Source organism: Oncorhynchus mykiss, chromosome 7, assembly GCF_013265735.2.
Source record: "Oncorhynchus mykiss isolate Arlee chromosome 7, USDA_OmykA_1.1, whole genome shotgun sequence".
Lineage (NCBI taxonomy): Eukaryota > Metazoa > Chordata > Actinopteri > Salmoniformes > Salmonidae > Oncorhynchus > Oncorhynchus mykiss.
Genome location: NC_048571.1, coordinates 28,132,626 through 28,143,799, shown reverse-complemented (window position 1 = coordinate 28,143,799; position 11,174 = coordinate 28,132,626).

Sequence of the window (11,174 nt, the reverse complement as noted above, 5' to 3'; positions counted from 1 at the left end):
GAGTATTGGGGTGGGATCCGTGGGCCGCTCCTCTTTGCATACAGCCGGGACAGTGCATCTGCCTTCGCGTTCTGGGAACCTGGTCTGGAAGAAAGAGTGAAAACAAAACGGGTGAAAAACATGGCCCACCCTGCCTGGCGAGGTTTCAGTCTCCTCGCCGCCTGGATGTACTCCAGATTGCGGTGGTCAGTCCAGATGAGAAAAGGGTGTTTAGCCCCCTAAAGCCAATGTCTCCACATCTTCAAAGCCTTGACGACAGCCAACAGCTCCCGGTCCCCCACGTCATAGTTTCGCTCCGCCGGGCTGAGCTTCCTCGAGAAGAAGGCACAGGGGCGGAGCTTCGGTGGTGTACCTGAGCTCTGAGAGAGCACGGCTCCTATCCCAGCCTCGGATGTGTCCACCTCCACTATGGATGCCAAAGAGGGATCCGGATGGGCCAGCATGGGAGCCGAGGTAAACAGAGCCTTCAGGTGACCAAAGGCCCTGTCCGCCTCAGCCGACCACTGCAAACGTACCGGTCCCCCTTTCAGCAGTGAAGTAATGGGAGCCATTACCTGACCAGAACCCTGGATAAACCTCCGGTCGTAATTGGCAAACCCTAGTAACCACTGCACCTCCTTTACCGTGGTGGGAGTCGGCCAATTACGCATGGCTGTGATGCGTTCACTCTCCATCTCCACCCCTGAGGTGGAAATGCGGTACCCTAGGAAGGAGACGGACTGTTGAAAGAACAGACATTTCTCAGTCTTGGCGTACAGGTCATGATCCAACAGTCGACCAAGCACCTTGCACACCAGGGACACATGCTCGGCGCGTGCAGCAGAGTATATCAGAATGTCATCAAAAAACACCACTACACACTGCCCGTGCAGGTTCCTGAAAATCTCGTCTACAAAGGCTTGGAAGACTGATGGAGCATTCATCATACCCATACGGCATGACGAGGTACTCATAGTGCCCTGAGGTTGTACTGAACGCCGTCTTCCACTCGTCTCCTTCCTGAATACGCACCAGGTTGTAAGCACTCCTGAGATCAAGTTTGGTGAAGAAGCGCTCCCCATGCATTGACTCAATCGCCGTGGCGATAAGAGGTAGCAGGTAACTGTACCTCACAGTTATCTGATTAAAGCCTCGATAGTCAGTTCACGGGCGCAGACCTACCACCTTCTTCTTCACAAAAAATAAACTCGAGGAGGCGGGCGAAGTGGAGGACCGAATGTACCCCTGATGCAGGGATTCGGAGAAGTATGTTTCCATAGCCACTGTCTCTGCCTGTGACAGAGGATACAGGAATTATCGCACAATCCCCCCGTCGATGGGGTGTAATTGAGTCGCCTTCTTTTTGGAGAAGGCGGAGCCTTTTCGGCATATTCGGGGGAATGCGCACGGTGGAGACCTGGTCTAGACTTTCCACCGTAGTAGCACGGAAACCCCTAAACACCTACCCGAGCACTCTCACAACCACCCCTTGAGAGCCCTCCATTGCCATGAAACAGTGGGGTCATGGCAAGCTAACCAGGGTAGGCCTAGCACCACGGGAAATGCAGGAGAGTCAATGAGAAAGAGACTGATTCTCTCCGTGTGACCCCCCCTGCGTCACCATGCCCAAAGGAGCGGTGGCCTCCCTAATCAACCCTGACCCTAATGGTTGACTATCTAAGGCGTGGACTGGGAAGGGCATAGCCACAGGAACGATGGTGATCCCTAAACTATGGGCAAATGATCTGTCAAAAAAATTCTGCCTGTATCCCGCGCCTGTATCGATGAGGGCCTTATGCTGGGAATGCGTGGAAAACACAGGAAAAGTAGCGAACAAAAACATGTGTGCAACAGAGGGCCCTGGGTGAGAATGGTGCCTTCTCACCTGGGGTGATGCCAGAGTGCCCTGCCTGCTGCCTCAACCCCCATAGGAACCAACCCGGCACCGACCGGCAGTGTGACCTCTGCGGCCACAGATGGTGCACGAGACAGATCTCCTCCGGTCTTCCTGTGCACAGTACCTCCCAACTCCATGGGCATCGGAGCAGTGGTGCTGGGGATGGAATCAACAGACTGCAATCTGGACCTCCGCGAGTAGCCATCAGGTTATCCCGAATGGACAGGTCCACCAGCTGGTCGAAGGTGAGGGTGGTGTCCCTGCAGGCCAACTCTCAAAGGACGTCCTCGCTCAAACTTCAGCGATAGTGGTCAATCAGGGAGGGCCTTGTCGTTCCATCCTGCTCCGGAGGCTAGTGTCCAAAAGTCCAAAGCGAACTCCTGTGCACACCTCATCCCCTGCCGTAGGTGGAAAATACGTTCACCCGCCGCTCTGCCCTTGGGCGGGTGGTCGAAGACTGCCTGGAACCGACGGGTGAACACTTCAAAGTGGTCCAGCACCGCATCTCCTTCCACTCATATGGCATTGGCCCACTCCAGGGCTTTCCCCGAGATACAAGAGACGAGGGCGGACACCCTCTCACGGCCCGAAGGAGTCGGGTGGACGGTTGCCAGGTATAACTCCAACTGCAGCAGGAAATCCTGGCAGCGGGCAGCAGTCCCATCGTACTACCCGGGGAGGGTGAGGCGAATCCCACTGGAACCGAGTGCACAGGGAGTGAGTAGGGGAGGCCCCTGTTGTGCTGGGGGAGGCACTGGAGGAACTCCCTGTCTCTCCCAGCGGTCCATGGTTTGGACAACGCGGTCCATGGCGGCGCCTAGATGGTGGATCATCTCCTCTTGCTCCAGGACGCACTCCTCGACCCTTATACCAGGGGCTCCTGCTCCTGCTGACTCCAAATGGGTGGTGTAGAATTCTGTAAAGGTTGCGGAACTGGTGGCAGTGAAGTCAGACGCAGGAGAGCAGATATAGGTAATAGCCGGAGCAGTTTAATTTCAAAACCAACGGCAATAAAAAAATTACCTACATGGGTACAAAACCTGACGCGCACCAGTAACATAGTGCACAAGCACTTACAAACAAACAATTCCACACAAGGACATGGGGGGGGGGGGGGGGGGCAGAGGGTTAAATACACAAAGCTTAATGAGGGGAGGGAATTGGAAACCATGTGTAGGAACACAAGACAATACAAATGGAAAATGAAAGTGGATCGACGATGGCTAGAAGTCAAGTGATGCCGACTGCTGAACACCACCCGAACAAGGAGAGGAAACGACTTAGGTGGAAGTCGTGACAAATAATGAGGTGACCAATAATGATTGCAATAGATATTAGCTGTGAGGGTGAATTTAGCTCGTATTGGTGGTTTAATGAGACACCAGCTGGCGATAATAAGGATGCTGCCTTTTGGGGCAGAATTTTTAGCCAGGATGCAAAAATTGGAATGTCCCAAAATACAGTTGAAGTCGGAAGTTTACATACACTTAGGGTGGAATCATTAAAACTTGTTTTTCAACCACTCCACAAATTTCTTGTTAACAAACTATAGTTTTGTCAAGTCGGTTAGGACGTCTACTTTGTGCATGACACAAGTAATTTTTCCAACAATAGTTTACAGACAGATTATTTCAATTATAATTCACTGTATCACAATTCCAGTGTTCTGTCTCCTAAAGATGAACGTACTTTGGTGCGAAAAGTGCACATCAATCCCAGAACAACAGCAAAGGACCTTGTGAAGATACTGGAGAAAAACGAGTCCTATATTGACAACCTGAAAGGCCGACCAGCAAGGAATGTCCAATTGTCCTCTGGTCTGATGAAAAAAATAGAACTGTTTGACCATAATGACCATCGTTATATTTGGAGAAAAAAGGGGGAGGCTTTCAAGCCGAAGAACACCATCCCAACCGTGAAGAACGGGGGTGGCAGCATCATGTTGTGGGGGTGCTTTACTGCAGGAGCGACTAGTGCACTTCACAATATAGATGGCATCATGAGGGTAGAAAAATATGTGGATATATTGAAGAAACATCTCAAAACATCAGTGAGGAATTTAAAGCTTTGTCGCAAATGGGTCTTCAAAATGGACAATGACCCCAAGCATACTTCTGAAGTTGTGGCAAAATGGTTTATGGACAACAAAGTCAAGGTATTGCAGTGCCCATCACAAAGCCCTGACCTCAATCTCAAAGAAAATTTGTGGGCAGAACTGAAAAAGCATGTGCGAGCAAGGAGGCTTTCAAACTTGAATCAGTTACACCAGCTCTGTCAGGAGGAATGGGCTGAAATGCACCCAATTTATTGTGGGAAGCTTGTGGAAGGCTACCCGAAACGTTTGACCCAAGTTGAACAACTTAAATGCAATGCTACCAAATATGAATTGAGAGTATGTAAACTTCTGACTAACTGGGAATGTGGCTGAAATGGGTCAGAAGATCAGTTCATTGTGTGGAGCTTCCACAAGAACATGGAAAATCTCTGCACCGCCAAAGCATCTCAACTCCAGGTACGCTATAGCCCCGCGGCTACACTCTCGCACCCCAAGACCATCCTTCCAACCAAATCAAATCAAATTTATTACTCACATACACATTGTTAGTAGATATAAATACAAGTGTAGAGAAATGCTTGTGCTTTTAGTTCCGACCATGCAGTAATATCTAACAAGTAATATAATCTAACAACTTCACCAAAACTACTTTACAGTGTAAAGGAATGAATACGAAAATGTACATACAAATATATTAATGAGTGATGGCCAAACGGCATAGGCAAGATGCAGTAGATGGTATAGAGTACAGTATATACATATCAGATGAGTAATATAGGGTATGTAAACATTATATTAGTGGCTAGTGATAAATTGATCACATCAATTTTTCCATTATTAAAGTGGCTGGAGTTGAGTCAGTATGTTGGCAGCAGCCACTCAATGTTAGTGATGGCTGTTTAACAGTCTGATGGCCTTGAGATAGAAGCTGTTTTTCAGTCTCTCGGTCCCCGCTTTGATGCACCTGTACTGACCTCACTTTCTGAATGATAGCGGAGTGAACAGCTAGTGGCTCGGGTGCTTGTTGTCCTTGATGATCTTTTTGGCCTTCCTGTGACATCGGGTGGTGTAGGTGTCCTGGAGGGCAGATAGTTTGCACCCGGTGATGCGTTGTGTAGACCTCACTACCCTCTGGAGAGCCTTCCAGTTATGGGTGGAGCAGCTGCCGTACCAGGCGGTGATATACAGTGGCTTGCGAAAGTATTCGGACCCCTTGAACTTTGCGACCTTTTGCCACATTTCAGGCTTCAAACATAAAGATATAAAACTGTATTTCTTTGTGAAGAATCAACAACAAGTGGGACACAATCATGAAGTGGAACGACATTTATTGGATATTTCAAACTTTTTTAACAAATCAAAAACTGAAAAATTGGGCGTGCAAAATTATTCAGCCCCTTTACTTTCAGTGCAGCAAACTCTCTCCAGAAGTTCAGTGAGGATCTCTGAATGATCCAATATTGACCTAAATGACTAATGATGATAAATACAATCCACCTGTGTGTAATCAAGTCTCCGTATAAATGCACCTGCACTGTGATAGTCTCAGAGGTCCGTTAAAAGCGCAGAGAGCATCATGAAGAACAAGGAACACACCAGGCAGGTCCGAGATACTGTTGTGAAGAAGTTTAAAGCCGGATTTGGATACAAAAAGATTTCCCAAGCTTTAAACATCCCAAGGAGCACTGTGCAAGCGATAATATTGAAATGGAAGGAGTATCAGACCACTGCAAATCTACCAAGACCTGGCCGTCCCTCTAAACTTTCAGCTCATACAAGGAGAAGACTGATCAGAGATGCAGCCAAGAGGCCCATGATCACTCTGGATGAACTGCAGAGATCTACAGCTGAGGTGGGAGACTCTGTCCATAGGACAACAATCAGTCATATATTGCACAAATCTGGCCTTTATGGAAGAGTGGCAAGAAGAAAGCCATTTCTTCAAGATATCCATAAAAAGTGTTGTTTAAAGTTTGCCACAAGCCACCTGGGAGACACACCAAACATGTGGAAGAAGGTGCTCTGGTCAGATGAAATCAAAATGTAACTTTTTGGCAACAATGCAAAACGTTATGTTTGGCGTAAAAGCAACACAGCTGAACACACCATCCCCATTGTCAAACATGGTGGTGGCAGTATCATGGTTTGGGCCTGCTTTTCTTCAGCAGGGACAGAGAAGATGGTTAAAATTGATGGGAAGATTGATGGAGCCAAATACAGGACCATTCTGGAAGAAAACCTGATGGAGTCTGCAAAAGACCTGAGACTGGGACGGAGATTTGTCTTCCAACAAGACAATGATCCAAAACATAAAGCAAAATCTACAATGGAATGGTTCAAAAATAAACATATCCAGGTGTTAGAATGGCCAAGTCAAAGTCCAGACCTGAATCCAATCGAGAATCTGTGGAAAGAACTGAAAACTGCTGTTCACAAATGCTCTCCATCCAACCTCACTGAGCTCGAGCTGTTTTGCAAGGAGGAATGGGAAAAAATGTCAGTCTCTCGACGTGCAAAACTGATAGAGACATACCCCAAGCGACTTACAGCTGTAATCGCAGCAAAAGGTGGTGCTACAAAGTATTAACTTAAGGGGGCTGAATAATTTTGCACTTCCAATTTTTCAGTTTTTGATTTGTTAAAAAAGTTTGAAATATCCAATAAATGTCGTTCCACTTCATGGTTGTGTCCCACTTGTTGTTGATTCTTCACAAAAAAATACAGTTTTATATCTTTATGTTTGAAGCCTGAAATATGGCAAAAGGTCGCAAAGTTCAAGGGGGCCGAATACTTTCGCAAGGCACTGTAGCTCAACAGGATGCTCTCAATTGTGGACCTGTAAAAGTTTGCGTGTGTTTTTGGTGACAAGCCAAATTTCTTCAGCCTCCTGAGGTTGAAGAGGCGCTGCTGCCTCTTCTTCACCACGTTGTCTGTGTGGGTGGACCATTTCAGTTTGTCCGTGATATGTACGCCGAGGAACTTACAACTCTCCACCCTCTCCACTACTGTCCCGCCAATGTAGATAGGGGGCTGATCCTTCTGCTGTTTCCTGAAGTCCACAATCATCTCCTTTGTTTTGTTGACATTGAGTGTGAGGTTATTTTCCTGACACCACACTCCAGGGGCCCTCACCTCCTCCTTGTAGGCCATCTTATCGTTGTTGGTAATCAAGCCTACCACTCTAGTGTCGTCTGCAAACATGATGATTGAGTTGGAGGCGTGCATAGCCACGCAGTCATGGGTGAATAGAAATGTGGGTGCTTCCTGTTTTAGTTTCTGTCTATAGGCTGGGAGCAACAAAATGGAGTCATGGTCAGCCTTTCCGAAGGGAGGGTGGGGGATGGCCTTATATGTGTCGCGGAAGTTAGAATAACATTGGTCTAGGGTTTTTCCAGCTCTGGTAGCACAATCGATATGCTGATAGAATTTGGGGAGCCTTGTTTTCAGATTAGCCTTGTTAAAATCCCCGGCTACAATAAATGCAGCCTCAGGATATGTGGTTTCCAGTTTACATAGAGTCCAATTAAGTTATTTTAGGGCCGTCGATGTGTCTGCTTGGGGGGAAATATACAAGACTGATTATGATCGAAGATAATTCTCTTGGTAGATAATGCGGTCTGCATTTGATTGTGAGGAATTCTAAGTCAGGTGAACAAAAGGACTTGCGTTCCTGTATGTTGTTATGATCACACCACGTCTCGTTAATCATAAGGCATACACCCCTGCCCTTCTTCTTACCAGGGACATGCTTGTTTCTGTCGGCGCTATGCGTGAAGAAACCAGGTGGCTGTACCGACTCAGATAGCGTGTCTCGAGTGAGCCATGTTTCCGTGAAACAAAGAACGTTACAGTCTCGGATGTCCTCTTGTCTGGCGACGACACTCAGCTGGGGAATAGGGATGCAGGTCCGTCAGGCGCAGCGTTCCCAGCCGAACCCCGGGGGTGTCCCCATATAACCTGATGTTTGTACCTGATGCTGTCCGCTCTTCGGTCCTGGAGTGGGCCCACTCCTCCAGGCTTGGCTTCCACTGTTTGATCCTGGCTTTTGTGCGACAACCCTTATGGTGGCCTACCACGGTCCCGGATGTCTCCACGTTTGTCACCGCCTGTACGGTCTGTACGCAGAACAAGACCCCCGGGCAAGCTCCGGCTGGTCTTCTTCAACCACTGCTTGTCCCTCTCTGTGCCTGTTCTCACATATCCCTGGTCTTCGTCACGGGTCTTCCACCCGTCTGATGGCAACACTACAGCCATCCTGACTGTAGTGGACCGGTTTTCCAAAGCCACCCACTTCATTCCTCTCCCTAAGCTACCCTCTGCCAAAGAGACGGCCCAGTTCATAGTGCCGCACGTCTTCCGGATCCATGAACTCCCGATGGACATGGTCTCTGACCGGGGTCCTCAGTTCTCCTTCTGGAAGGCGTTCTGCACACTCATTGGTTCATCAGCCAGCCTGTCCTCCGTGTTCCACCCCCAGTCCAACGGCCAGTCGGAGCACACTAACTAAGACTTGGAAACGACTCTTCGCTGCCTGGTCTCGCCAACCCCACCACCTGGAACCTGCAACTAGTGTGGGTCGAATATGCCCACAACACTCTTCCTTGGTCTGCCACAGGTCCTTACTAAACTTTGTTATTAAAATAGGTCGATGACCTTAGGTCGTCCTGCAGGGCCCTGTCTTCAGGGAAGTCATCAAATAAAGTATCTCTGACATTTGGTATCCGCATTACAATTTTTGACATTTTGAACAATTCCACAAGATGGAGACTGGCTGCTTATTGCAAATGGACAAAACATCAACAAACGGACATGGCCATTTCTCGTGAATGGAAAAGACTTCGAAGACGAAATTTGGTGAGCACAGGTTTGGCCAAATGTACTTTTAGCCCAGAAACAAGATGGCATTGAGGCCTCAACGTGAGTTAATGCCCATTTTAATGGCCATTTTCTGGGATAAAGGTTAACAACGGTACAGCGCGAATTAGACTGCTTCATGTCATAGAACCAGCCATTTATCTATTGTAATTTATGAGGTATCGTACAACGTCCATTTGGTGATGGTTAAATAAATGTGGGTTTTTTTCTCCCCAAAAAGTTATAGACCCAGTTGCAGCGTGTTAAGGCGAATCCTTTAAGGCGGGTTTCGGAGCTCTACGTGATTTCTGTGATTTTCTGTACTCAAACACACACACACACACACACACACACACACACACATACATTGATTCAGCAACCGTAAGGCTCTCCAGAGGGTAGTTATGTCTGCACAACGCATCACCGAGGGCAAACTACCTGCCCTCCAGGACACCTACACCACCCATTGTCACAGAAAGGCCATAAAGATCATCAAGGACAACAACCACCCGAGCCACTGCCTGTTCACCCCGCTATCATCCAGAAGGCGAGGTCAGTACAGGTGCATCAAAGCAGGGACCGAGAGACTGAAAAACAGCTTCTATCTCAAGGCCATCAGACTGTTAAACAGCCACCACTAACATTGAGTGGCTGCTGCCAACATACTGACTCAACTCCAGCTCACTTTAACCCTTTCATGCGTGAGTTCCAAATATCTCTAACGGTCGCCCCAGCGTGAGTTTTTTTATGCACGTGATGTTAGAATGTCCTCTCCATTCCAGAATGTGATTGATACGTAACAGTACATTTTATCCGCGCTGCCCTCAAACTAAAGCACGCAGACTGTTTATATGTATAGGTTGTTTTAACTTCAATTTCAAATGATTTTCTAACAAGTTTTTATTTTCTAAAAACAGTTTGAATTTAGGTGTGTTCCGCCTCCTCATTCATTCACATAAAAATAGTCATTTTTACTTTTGCGGATAATTAAATTTTTGGGACATTTCTGACACGGACAAAATTCCCCAAGCACTTCCCAATTGTTTGCGCAGTTCACGTCTGCAGCTCATCTCCCGTCAGAACAGGATCTGCACACGTGTTCACATTTTCCATTCCACATTTCTATTGTAGCGTACTGCATGTATGGAGCATAATTTATTTGTGTATATTCTTTATCACTGCGGACACGTGAGGTAACGTTACTCATTGTATAACCTTTATGGTGTTATAGTCAATCGTGCTTATGTAGCCACATTCTTCTATTAGCTCTGTAAAACAATGCTAAATGCGTCAGAGAAGTATTATCTTGTGTTGCATTTTGAAGCTACCAGCCTTATGACTCCCAAGTGGCGCAGCGGTCTATGGCACTACATCTCAGTGCTAGAGGTGGCACTACAGACTCCCTGGTTCAAATCCAGGCTGTGTTTCTATCAAAGTAAGTGCCTTATTACGTTATAATAGTTATAATAATAGTTTCCGTATGCCGTTTCTGCTGTAGCTGTAGATCATAATATATTCCTTATAACTGCGGACACGTGAGGTAACGTTACACATTTTATAACCTTTGTGGTGTTATTGTCAATCATGCTTACCTAGCTACATTATTCTATTAGCTCTGTAAAACAATGCTAGTTGCGTCAGAAAACTATTAGCTTGTGTTGTATTTTGAAGCTACCCTGGCCTTATGACTCCCAAGTGGCGCAGCGGTCTATGGCACTACAGACACCCTGGTTCAAATCCAGGCTGTATCACAACTGGCTGTGATTGGGAGTCCCATAGTGCAGCGCACAATTGGCCCAGCGTTGTCCGAGTTTGGCCGGTGTAGGCCATCATTGTAAATAATAATTTGTTCTTAAATTACTTGCCTAGTTAAATAAAATAAAAATATGACCATGGTTTGTTTATTTGGTCTATTCAGCATAGCTCTGTTCTGCCCTGCCTTGCCCCCTTGTGGAGCTCACAAGTAAGTTTCTTACTGTTATAACTCAAATCTGTGATTTTGTCAATGCAATAAACTATTTTTTATAGCAGTGTTTATGTTACTTCTTTGTAGTATTGTTTTATTGCTATATCCTTATATTGTATTCTAATGAATAATTCCTCTTTATTCTGTACTTTCATAAACCAGAAACATTATAACTGGAGCTGGACATCTTTGGAGCTGAAGAATGAGGACAGCTTTTGTATGCTAACGTACACTCTTTAACAGTTTTACTGGATGAAAACGCAGCAAGAAAACACATATGCCAATATGTAATAGTCATCTATTTTATTGCAGTATTGATAGTTGGTTCAACAACTTGTTTTACTAGAGGACAAAAAACTGAATATGCATAACCCATATTTAATATTCATGCAGTGACTGAACAACAACTGCATTTCCACCCC